Here is a 12,841-nt window from a genome sequence, read left to right as displayed (position 1 = left end):
TGCCCTTTCAGGTATTGTCTCCATGGCAACAATTTAGGCTGTAAACATTAAACACTTAATCTCCAACAACACGTAGTTAATCCAAAATAGTGTGTACCAGAAGTGTATATACTGAGGGGAGTGTGTGTGTGTGTGTGTTCGTTCAGGCTCAGGAGTTCAGCGTGGCGTGTTTGGCATCATCGGCACAGTCAGTCAAGAAGTCAGTGTTACAGAGTAAAAGTTTTTTAATTTATTCACTTCAGCAATATCAAGAAACACAAACAAACATCACAAGCTCTTCACACAACTTGGTGACGTCTTCCACGTCCTTCATCTGAAAACACACAGACGAAATAGAAATCACACACTGTTTATTAATTTGCATAATTTTCTGCGGCTGGTTCATGTAAATACTCGTACAGTCAGGCAGGTGTTGGTTGTTCAAGGAAACTTTTTATTTAACAAAAAAAAAAAATTCAGCTCATCACAAAGCTTTTGGTGACGTCTTCCACCTCGTTCTGAAAAGACACAGATGAAATAGAAATCACACGCTGCAAGGACACAGCAAGGTTCTGTTTTACACACACCTGAGAGGAGATAAACCAGCTGAACTTTCTAATCTTACATTAAACATCCAACAAGCAGCATTCGGGTCACAGTGACTACGTTTACATGGACGGCAGTAATCTAATTATTGACCTTACTCTGAGTAAGATCATAACGTGATTAAGGTGTTTACATGAGTCGCTTTTAGAATACTCCTGTCATGTTCCCGTTTTACATGTTATAGAACATAATTAGATTAACAGCCCGCATCATTACGTCACTGCGCCACGCCATCCGACGTCCCTCCAGAATTTCACATATCGACATACAGTTGGTCTTCGTTATGGAACCGTATACAGTTTTGGGTGTTTTTATTTAATTTTTAATTTTTTTAACGAACGCTTTAAGTGCAGTTAATTATTTGTCACGCTGTACATGCTAATACACAACTGCTTGAAGCCGTGGGCTGTGTCCCTAATCGCGTAGTTACCGTCTATATAGTAGCCGAGATACATGTATTTTTCCCCATTACAGGCCTATAGTAGGAAAGTCTGCGATTTGGGACACAGCCGAGCTCTCTTGTTCGCCGTAAAACTGCCGTGTGAGATCGTGTCCTGTCACAAAATGCGAAGAAAACTCACACGACGTTCATAATGTGATTTAGGTATTTACATGTGTGTAATACACGTCCATAATGCGACTAAAACAGGAGTACTCCACCTGTCTTAATTAGATTATTGCTTACTTCGATTATGACCTTAATTAGATTAAGGTAAAAAATTGCTGTTTACATGGTAGTTTCTTAACTAGACTATGGTCTTAATTGGATCAAGAGTGGATTATTGTTGTCCATGTAAACGCAGCTAGTGAGAGATTAATGACAAGTTCCTGTAACACTTCTTCTGCTTTAAACTCGAACCTGAGGGTTACGACGCCATCTCGAACGAAACCAACTTCTCTCTACAAAGCTACAGTGCAGAAGAGTTACTCTGACCGGGGCAGGGGCTGGTAAGGTGTGAAAGCAGCTTGAAGTATTTCAGTGTAGTACATTCTGCTCAAGAGTCACTTTGGCTCCCTCCGCTCTAATCTTGGCCAGCTGCTGGATCTGCTGGAGCATTCAGCGCAGCTAAGCGTGCTTGAGTTAGTTGTCTTACTGTTTGTGCTGCGCTGCACGTTAAACACAGTCAGTCAAACAGGTGCGTAATGAACGCGAGAGAGAGACAGAGAATAAGAGTGAATAAGTTCAGACGTTACCCGAACAAAACAGTGGCGTTATTGAGGAGTTGCTTGATCGGGTCCTGCGCAGGTGGTTCTTGCGGAGGCGGTCCTTGCACACGGGATCTGGATCCGGATCGATGTCCGGACATTGTCCAGTTAATTTTTTTTTCCACAAAACTATATGTGAACAGAAAAGTTTATCTATGAATATATATACACTAAAATAACAACAATGAATACAAACTTGTCCCAATTTGTGAAGGTCAAACATGAGCACGCACCACACAGCGCTGACTGCCTCGTGCAGTGACGGTTAGCGCTTTTTCTTGTTAACAAAAACATTGTTTTTAAATGAAGAAGTGTCGATTAAATAGTTGGTTTTTTTGCATAAAGAAGAGTTAAGCTCGTCTTGGGAATACATTAAGAACATTGAATACAAATTTTGTGTGTGTTAAGACAAATAAAAAAACGTTATATGGAACCGTCATGCTACGCATGGTGGGGGGCAAAAAAAACGAGGCGTTTACGACCAAAAGGGTTTTTTTTAATGTAATTCAAAGAATTTCCATACTCAAAGCACTTTTAATACGTTTTTCATGTACAAAACTTGTTGAACAATTCGATTATTATAATTTAGATAAGGCTAATTATCTGACTAAAACCGGCTGGCATTTGCTCATTACTTATTACAAACTATTTAACTAGCATTAGTTTAAAAACAAGAACACAATTCTAAACAGAACTATAAAAATAAATATCAAATTTTGCTTAAACATCCTTACTGTGACTGTATACTCCTGAGGAAAGCGCAGTTTGAAAAAGCCTCCCTCGTGCTGTATCAACCCGCGCACACGTTTATTTTAAAATGTAAATTATTATTTCATATTATATGGACTGATATTTAAAAAACAAAAGGCAAATAAAAGTACAATAAAAAAATTTTGAACATAAGACACGGTACTATTTTCAGTGGAAGAATACCAGTTCAGTTTGGGTAGTGAGATGAACATCGGCGCTACAGTTTCCTCTTTGACAATTAGAAGATGGCATGAGTTTCAATTCAAAATGGCATCTGTCCTCCAGATGGCGCTCAAACACAGACAAATACAGTACCTACAGACGGTTAAAAGCTGATAGTTTCTTAAAACTCCCTTGTGGGGAGGAAAGACTGGTAATTACACCGGTTTTTACTTATTACGAATGTTATACGACTTAAAATGAGTAATTTTTCCTGGTTTAAAAGGCTGTGTTCTACTGGAGAAAATCTAAATGTAGCAACGGAATTTTAAAATGATTGTCAACTCAACAACTTGTGTTCATAATTATGGTAAATAACACTTAAATTCCTTTTAAATAATGTGAAATAAAAGTGTGTGTGTGTTGAGCTATCCTGTTTGACATTAATCTTGGTTTTGCTATTTCCTTAGAAAGCTATCAGCCTTTTTCCTAATATGGATCAATTTTGTGTTAGTCTACTCTTAATTAGGACTCTTTATTGTTTAAGATATTTAAAAATAAATATTTTATGCTGTATATTTATCAATTAACCAACAGTATTTCTCATTGCTATTATTTTAATTCAGTTAACAGTGACCATGAGCAGAGAGATTACATTTAACTGTTAATGACCTCCTGATTTAAAGCTTAAACAAGAAAAGATTGGTATCTGGACCGGTTTCAGCTGTAAAAATCCTGATCGGAGCATCAGTAATGAACACCATTAAACTAAAGCGCTTTGCATCTGACGGGTAAATGAACTCACCCAATCACATCCTATATGAGATTATTCAGATATCTACACAATACACACAGAGCGGTTCGAGAACTGACTCCAGCCCAGAACCATGACAGTGGAAATGTCTAATAGTGCAGCTTTAAATATATTTAAGAGGAGCAGGCTTCAAACACTGAACATTGAGGTGTATTGTATTTGTTTACAAGGTAAACAGGTTAACGGTTGTTTTGTGCATACAGTCTGTAAAATGAACTGAAAATATTAGATTTAGTTTATCAGAAGGTAAATTAATGTGTCATGGCTCACACTATGTTCCTAAATTCTGTCATAATTGACTAGCTCAAGTTTTCACATGCCTACTTATATTTACTTATATTGTGGCACATTAATGTTACCATCTCTTAAAAAAGAAAAGAAAAAATGTTTAAAAAAACAAAAAAAAACCCTAAACTTCAACTGTGCTCCTAAATTTTTGTAATTAGAAAGAAATTGTCTTGCGTCTCTCCTCCTGTAAACACTGTTAAAGATTTGTACGTTAGCAGGAATGTAGCACAACATGGAGGTGAAAGCAGCGGTCTGTTCATTTAAATGTGAAAGTGCAATAAAAATATGTTGTCCCTAAAATCAATCAATAATCGAGATCAATAATCGAGATCTCAATATTGATCAAAATAATCGTGATTATCATTTTGGCCATAATCGTGCAGCCTACCTGCATTATTAGATAAAAATCTTAAAAGTTCACGTGACATGGACGTTAAAGTCATTTGCTTATGTCATGTTTCATGTAGGTTATTTTTGCAGGAATGATGCTGTTTGTCAAGTCATGTCGGATTTCCCACATTAAATCATAGCACTTCTTCTCTGTCGGCACCACATACGTGTTTGGGACGTATTTTCTCAGAGGCTTTGGCTGTAAATAATTAAATTACACACACAAAACGTCATTTTTATAAAAATGCATGCGATTAAAAAAAAATCCTTCATACAAATATGAATCATCTGGATGTAACTTACAGGCGGAGGCTAGTATGCAAATTTTTCGTGAAGATTGAAAAAACAAGTGTATTATTCACATGACACTGTAAGAAACAAAAAGAGTAACGGTACGTGGGTGGACGAGTGTAGCTTTTTACGTTTTCTCTCCAGGGAAATGAAACCTCCCCCACTCCTTCTGGTAGAAGAAATACCTGAGTGAGAGGAAAAGGACTTTTTAAAGATATGACCAATATATGGTCAAAGCACTTACAGACATGAGCATATTGGTGGCGTTTGTCCAAAAAGCTTACCTTCCAACACGATCGGTTTTTTTCAGTTCACTTTTGTTTGGACGATCATAGCGCTTCTTCTCTGTTGGCAACACACACCTCTTTAGGATGTATTTTCTTGGAGGCTTTGGCTGTAAATTTAATAAATAATTAAATTACACACACAAAACGTTTTTTTTTTTTTTTATAAAAAAAATCCTTATATAGGATTTCCCCCCAGTATAATCTCAAAAGTTGATGATTTCCATCATGAGATCGCGTTTGTTCTTCACAAACAGTACAATGTCTCTAAAGTACAGGGAAAATACGTTTTCTATTTAAAGTAATTATTTAATCAGAGTGAATTTGGAAGTGTCATGCTTAAAAACAAGCTTATTTATTTATTTATTATTTTTATTAATGAAAGGCAAAGCTGTTTTAAGAACATAATCCTAAAATCCACTAAAAAGTGAGCAAAGTGGAGTGTACTCTGAATGTTTTTTTGGGACAGAAATGTATGGTACAGTTATAGTAGACTACATACACACTAAGTACTAATACTTGTGTTCAGTGGTATGTGAACAGTTTATGTAATTATAAACATACAAATGATAGTTTATTGACATTTTAAATGAGTTGGTGGACATTAGTATCCACTAGGTGGCAGCAGTGCAGCTGTTATATCGCCTCACTGAGCAGTCTAGTGCTGTCTGAAACCTCTCCCTAGATCTTTTCACATCATCAATAGGTGATGTGTGTATGCTATAAGGCTGGTCTGTTTCATCTCCTTTAACTAGAATGACTATTGTCTCATGGCCTGTAGGGGGGTTGTGGAATATATCCTTACAATTACAGGGGTCTCTGGCTAGAAGAAGCACTTTTCAGCCCTCAGAATGTCATGGAAACAATCTTTCCAGCCTAAGTTAAAATAAAACTTCAGAGACAGAGGGTTTGTAGATGCCAAAAAATTATCAAACTTTATTGAAACAATAAAGTGATTCACTCTGCAGAAACTCTAAAATATACAAACACACACAAGCCCCTTTTATACCTTTCTTCACAGTGCACTCATCTTAGGTGGGATTTTACCTTTTCTCATTCAAAACAGACCAGCCTTCTTTGCACTATTAATTATTCATGTCTATATGATATCTTAGATTTGTGGCACATGCGCAGTTAGTTGCTTTTTAGAAAGGTTTTATAAGGACAGTGTTTTTTTTTTTGTTTTTTTATCCAAAAAAAAGTAAAATACTTTTACTGGTTTGTTATATGCACCGCTAACTATAAAATCTGGAAAACAAGGTGTAAATTGATTAATAATCAGTGTCATATCCCCGCTGAGAGGGTCTTTAAACAGATTGTGAGTGAATTACAAAGACAAAAGAAAAACAGAAGAACAAAAAATAAACACCCATGGACTTTAATAATAATAAACAGTTATAATGCACACCTTCCAGCCAATCAGGATCCAGTATTCACACTGACCGTGGTATAAGTGTAATTAATGCTTAAGATTCATAATGACTGTACGATATGTGTTGCTTTATTCCAAAGCTGCAGTTCATAGAGACCTCCTCACAGCTAAAGCTGCAGAGATGGAGGTCGAGGGGACCATGAAGAGGCGGCTCCAGCTGGCATCAGAGCGAGAGTGTGGGCGCAAGAGCAGACTTTTGATAAAGGAGGGTATTTACAATGTTTTAACTGCTGTGTTTTTTGCGCTATTATTAATTTGTTAAAATGTTCATATTATAGTCTATTTTTAATTGTTTATAAAAGTCCTTGCTGTTTTTAAGTGGCTGAATTAGTGTGTGTGCACGCGTGTGTGTGTGTGCGCGCGTGTGTGTGTGTGTGTGTTGGTAGCTGGGTGGGTATATAGTTCTGGTCGGAAGTTGACATACCCCTTGCAGGAAAAAGAGACCCTGTGTAATCTGTTTAAACGACTTTTACGCATGTTTTGCAGAGAGATCATTTTCACCTTGCTGTTTGGGTCTCTGTCCCACACTGTTACAGTGCAGTATTGAGAGAGCGCGAGGGAGATCGATTTTCTATCAGAAACAGTAACTATATAAAATGGACGTCAACACGCACCACTCTGTGAGGTCATTTCTCGCTCTCAACAGAGTAGTTGTGATTGTTTAGTGTTTACGACAGGGCCAAAACATTCAAGGCCATGGTGTATTTTGACTGTTCCTGTAGCATAATCTCACCAAACTGTGTGTACACGAGTCCACAGACACTGAGTCTATTCACAGTTCCATGCTGTGTAGATGTTCTGCTCATCCTCACTGTACCGTAAAGGTCAGAACCTCACATCTGTAACCTTGTAGCTTTCCTTAATCAACACGACAGCAACCAAGCTTGTGTAGCACTACTATTTTTAGATCTCCGCCTCTCAAAAGTATTGGCGCCCTGCGCGTCCGCCTCTCAAATCTATCGCCGCCCTACGCGTCCGGCTCTCAAAACTATTGGTGCCCTTAGTGTCGGCTCTCAAAAGTATTGGCGCCCTTCACGGGCAGCTCTCAAAAGTATTGGCACCCGATCCAAATTTTGCCACAGCAAGCACCACTCACATTTTCTTCAGGAAATGTCCCTTAAAATAATAAAAGGTCTCTCACTAGGCTGTGTGTCGAGATAAACGTGAAAACATCTTGAGCTTGTGTTCACCACAGACCTTATTTCCGGCATTTAACCCAAAACCCCATTGACGGAAGTGCTAGTACGCTGACTCGTTTCTGGGTTTCACGACTCATTCCTGCAGCACTCTGTAAGACGGGCTGTTGTTATCAAACCATTGAAATCGGATAAGCGCTTTGGTAATGATTCTTTAAATGAACCAATTCAGAATCCTCTTCTTGAATCGTTTGAGTCGTTCTCACTCGGTCAGGGTTGCACGTGTGGGTTGCTTTTCCTGCACGTGTAATCAGCACGTGTTCACAGACCGTAAATCCCGACCCCATGGTAGACACTCGACAGAAATTTCATACTAAAGTATTTTATATTTTCTGGGTCTAAACAGAGCAGAAGTATTGCTAATGTGTTGTACAGATTCTATTGGACTGGTGAACGGTGTGGATTTGTATATTTAACCCAGTTTAATATGGCCTGCTTTGTTCAGTCAGACACAAGTAAATCTGTTCTAATGTTCATTTATTTTCCATAGATAAAACAAATGTTTGCTTGCACATGAATACGTACTTTATGCCTTCAGAATGGTGGAGATTTGTCTCTTAACTATTTTAAATTTGGTTCTCTTCAACAGGTTGTGTTCGAGTTGTGCAGGCTTGTGTCACCTGACTTAAAGAAGGCATTGTTGCACACTGCTGTTGCAGTTGTACAACACCGAGAGGCAGTGAAATACCCGAAATCCAACATGTGATGACCCGCATTGATCAAGAGGTAAGTCTAATGAACTTTAGTTTGTTCTGCTCCAGAAATGAGCCGATATCCAGCAGAACAGCACTGATAGTTGTGTAATAGACGTGCACAGTAGAGCTGTCGTGATTAATAAATAATCTTATAAATGTGATTACTTGATGGCCGTAGACAAAACTCTATACATGTGAAATGTTTTGTTGAAGTTCAGATGAATCTCTGATGTACAGAATCTTCAACAGAGTTCTGCAGAAAGATTTTGAATGCCTGTCATTCACCAGAACAAATTTGCAGGTGATCAGTCTGTCTAAAAGAAAAAATCTAAACACACAATATAAAATTCCTGCAGTGTGAATAAAGCCTTTGTGTTGCTTTTAGCAAACATGTCAAGTACTCTCGGTTCAATGTACACAATTTACCCCATTTAAATGCATTTTGGAAATTGTTCCACTTGGCCTTAAAGTGTGAATATTCACTGTATGCCAAATAAGTAATCAAAGAATGGAATGGATTTTTTTCTTCTCTAATGGACCATTAATCACAATTATAAAAGATGATGCATCAGGTACAAAGTATCAGCCCCCCCCCACAAAAAAAAAAAAATAGGTGCATGACTTCTGCTACACCATTTCCACTGTGTGTGTGTGTGTGTGTGTGTGTGTGTTTACAAATCACTTTGAGGTAAAAATATTTTAAGGCAGCCACTTTCACCTTCCTACAACAATTGGTGACTGGTCTGAAGTGAAGCTTCTTGTCATGTTACTGTGGTCATGGATCACATTGTGGGGATCTCTGTAATGTAACCGTTTCTGTAATTATCCTTACTTGCCTTTGCTCTTTTGTGCTTCTGTGTCTTCTGTTGGTGCTTTATACTGCTTTTTAGGGCCCGAGCACTGCTGCTGCGAAGCCCTATTGGATCTGCTCCTTTTTTAAAATTATTATTAATTTTTTCATGCATTCGTGTGGTTTTTAAGTGCCTAAACGTACCCGAAAACTCACGAAACTTGGCAAACGCGCCAGCACTGGTGAAAATTTAAGTTACGTAGGGCATGGTCGAGGAGCTCCATAGCACCCCCGAATGCAGGCGATGGTCAGGGTGAAGTTGCTCCGATGTGCACGTGATGTACCATAGTCATTGCTCTCAAAGTTCATCAAGGTTCACATGGTTGTATCTGACTCCACCCAACAGGAAGTTGGTCATGTTGGATGAAATGTTGGATTTTAAAAGTTTCCCATGGTGTTTTGAGAGACTTAACATGGCTGAAAATCCATGAAACTTTGCAGATGCATTTGTCTTACGACATTAATTGATGTGATGTTGCATTTTATCATATTTGTGCCTCATAGGCTCCATAGCGCCCCCTATGTTTTAAATGCACATTTGACATCATTGGAATGCTCAAACTATTATTTCACACACTTGTTAAAGTATGGCAAAATTATGTTTATTTGGTCATTTAACTTAGGTGTGGCAAAACTAAACTCAGCAGGAAGTCAGCATTTTGATTTTTCTCTTAATTTTTTCCTCCGTTTTTTGCCTTTCCCGGCCTTGTACTTTAACGTACTCCTCCTGGAGCTTTCATCAGTTCGGCATCACATTCGGTCAGTCTCATCTACAGGCATTGACGATGCTAAAATGCGAAGCTTTTGAATTTTTGCTGCTCGCCATGGGTGTGGCGCTCTCACAAATTTAGAAGTTTCACCATGAAAAAGGAAGTTGTTATAACTCACACATAGAATGTCCAATCTAGGGATGTCACGATACCAAAAATCTAGTAGTCGGTACTGATACCAGCAAAAATACACGATACCATGGTGTGTATAAATAAATAATACTTTTAACTCCTTTGTTTAAACACTTGAGTATTATAAAAAACAATAGTGGCAACAGTCACATAATATAAAAAAAAAAGCAATTACAAAATAGATATATAATAAATATGTAGGCATAAAATGTTTTTTCTTTGAGATGTTCTGAAATGAGGTCTGGTTTCGGTGTATAGTTTGGGGATCTCTGTATACGTGAAGTAATTTCTGCCTGGTACCTGGGGTTGAACTGCTGAAGCAGAGGGAGGGGGAGAGGGAGAGGGAGAGGGGGAGAGGGAGAGGGAGGAGCAATCACATTTTAGCCCAGAACCTTTTAGCTTGCCCTTTGCCAGGAGGTTCAGACTTGGCTTTCAACAAGATAAAGAGCCAAGCATACTTCCAAATGAACACCAAAATGCTTTAAGAAACTCAAAATCAGTGTTTTACAATGAGCTTAAAATGTCCTCCATGGTGGCATGGACCAGGACCCCTCGGTCTGCAGCATTACAGGAAGATTTCAGGTTAGACATTATGGGAAGAGTCTCGGTGCTGTTATTGTCTCTGGGGCAGACATCCGTTAACATTGTGACCCCTTCCCTGGAGAGAACAGCATTACAATTCTGAAAACCGTTTTTGTAAATAATAATTCACTACTTAAAGAATGTACCCGAGCTCCTGCTACGCAGTAACTAAAACTGTCTGCAACTCACGTGTTACTTCATTCTTTAGTTCCTTCTCTTAAGTGCAGAGCCTCTGTCAGATTGTGTGATTGATAAAGAAAAGCACATAAATGACAAAATACCAGTTTGAGTGCCTAGTGGTCTAATGAGGAAATGCTCTTTGGAAGCTCAATATATGCACTTATCCATTTGCATTTTTATTTGGCTGTTAGTGCTGGGGATGTCCTTAAGGTGGTGTGCTGCTTTTGGCAGATTTAGTAATTCTCTTTAGTCACATGAGCACTAATGGTTTTTCAAAATTTTTATGTTGTTTATTTTGGATACAGGCAGAGGAAGCTCAGCGAAAGCTTAAGAGACAGAATGGAGAGGACCCAGGTAAGCTATTTCTTCAGTGATTGTAGTCATATCTGAAAATGATTGGTCAGTTGAATGCAGATTGCAGAAGTGTGAGTGTCTGTGTGTGTCGTAGCCCTGCCTCCATTCTGCCCACTGTTTGCCAGCTTGGGAAACATTCTGCAGTGTGACGTGCTGCTTGGCATGCTGGGAGCTGTGCTGCAGTGGGCTATGGAGCCCAGGGAGGACACTGGTCTGAGTCCATGCTGCAGAGAGTAAATGTTTTGATGTTTTGTTAAAATGACATGATAGGGTAGTAAATTCAACAAAATTCCACTTGCTATGCTGTGTTCATGAGCATCACTTTTTAATGACTGAGTAGTGTTCACAATTCTGTATGTGTGTGTTGCTACAGGTGCTGCACTTGATAGGCATGGCTCTGCTGGAGGAGCAGCAACAGCTAGAGAACATTGGGGATGACGATGAAGTTACTTTCAACTTCACCCTCAAAATCTCCCGTAAGTTTTGTACATCATCTCACACAATAGAAAGTCTCAAGCCTGTATCACAGGTCCCGGTGAACCCCCCGGCAACACTACAAGCATCCTGGCTCTGTTAGAGACCTTGCAGTGCACGCCTCACTTGGAAGTGCACAAAGACATGATTCGCTGGATCCTTAAAGTGAAATTACATCTTGATTATGTTTTCAATTTGCCTTACTCTCTCTATGCGTGCACCTAATATGTCCACCAGGTGGCAGCCTAGCATGTTTTGCAATTCGCTCACTGAAGGTAGGCGCAACATACAAAAGATGAGCGTTTTTACCATGAAGTTTAAAGCAGTGCTGCATCAAGACCTGTTTGAAATCCAAGCAGTGCAACACCACTCAAGGTGGCGTGGCCGGTAGGCAAAGCAGCATCTCTCACCACGGTGAAGCACAAATGCTTCACTGTCCCAAAGCGGTTTTGCTGCTGATCATCTGTAGGTGGCCCTAGGGGTGTTTTGATGTGGATTATTGTGTGTGTTACTTAAAAGCTGTATGTCAACATGAATATTTAAATGACATGTAAGGATTGCTTACTACACAAACTGAATTTCAATGCACTGTGATGTGTGCATTTTATTTTCCATATAGTGAAAACTGTCAGGACACCTGCACCAGGCAGAACATGTACATATAAAGGCCATGGTGTAGGCCAGGGCTAATGATGTATTGTAGTATGTACTTTGAAGAGAAACAGGCAAATTAAATGTTAGTAAAATTGTAATGCATCTTCAGTATTCAATGGTATGGTGTGTGTATATACTTTTTAGTGCACAAGTGTGTTCTATTGAACATCTGCTTAGTTTTGCAGACTTTGATTGTGTGTGCATGTAGTTCTAACTGCACTGCTGTATCGTTTTCTTGTAGAAGTATTTTCCTAAATTATGTGTCTTTTTCTACACAGATGGTGGTTAGCATTAAAACGATGCGTGAGTGCACAGCTGCTGCACCTCCCTGTGAAGGAACAGGGCACTGTCACAAGGAGGTCACACTTTGAGCAACTTTCTATTCCACTGACATATTAACCATTACCCTTTAAAGTGTTGAAGAGTTTAAATCTATGTGTGTGTGTGTGTGTGTGTGTGTGTGTTGCAGACTGTGTGGGACAAAGACAAAGCATAGAGAAAAAGGAAAGCTGAACTGTGCTGGAAAAAGTCCATGGCTCAAACATTACAGAGCCAGAGTCATTTTATCAATAAGTACATAGATCTGCTCACGCAGGATTCAGAGGATCTGGACGCCTCAGCCTCTACATCAGCAGAGCATAGGTACCTAAGCATGCTCGTAGTGACGCAGTGTTCTTAATAAGTCAACTTGTATTGTATTCTCAATATCCAGTCAGTACATTTATGTCAGTAAATGCATGCATCAACACTTCCTT

At 38.9% G+C, this 12,841-nt stretch overlaps 1 protein-coding gene across 7 annotated transcripts in view; it reads left to right on the top strand.

Annotated features, from left to right (window-relative positions):
• Nucleotides 1-12,841, top strand: part of LOC108262448 (TBC1 domain family member 10A) — a 168,976-nt gene that overhangs the window by 3,279 nt on the left and 152,856 nt on the right. For 4 of the 7 annotated variants that reach the window (XM_053678389.1, XM_053678390.1, XM_053678392.1 and 1 more), the window contains 3 exons: nucleotides 1-11; nucleotides 147-199; nucleotides 6,280-8,121. The exon at nucleotides 1-11 is cut by the window's left edge and continues 76 nt beyond it. The gene's annotated coding sequence lies outside the window, so the exon portion shown is untranslated. Of the gene's footprint in view, nucleotides 12-146; nucleotides 214-3,383; nucleotides 3,492-6,279; nucleotides 8,122-12,841 lie in introns of those variants that run through there. The other 3 variants (XM_053678388.1, XM_053678387.1, XM_053678393.1) reach the window with 3 other exon arrangements.

This window comes from Ictalurus punctatus, unplaced genomic scaffold, assembly GCF_001660625.3.
Source record: "Ictalurus punctatus breed USDA103 unplaced genomic scaffold, Coco_2.0 Super-Scaffold_100, whole genome shotgun sequence".
NCBI classification, from domain to species: domain Eukaryota; kingdom Metazoa; phylum Chordata; class Actinopteri; order Siluriformes; family Ictaluridae; genus Ictalurus; species Ictalurus punctatus.
The sequence above is the reverse complement of the archived record's forward strand: the minus strand, read 5'-3'. Positions and strand labels throughout refer to the sequence as shown.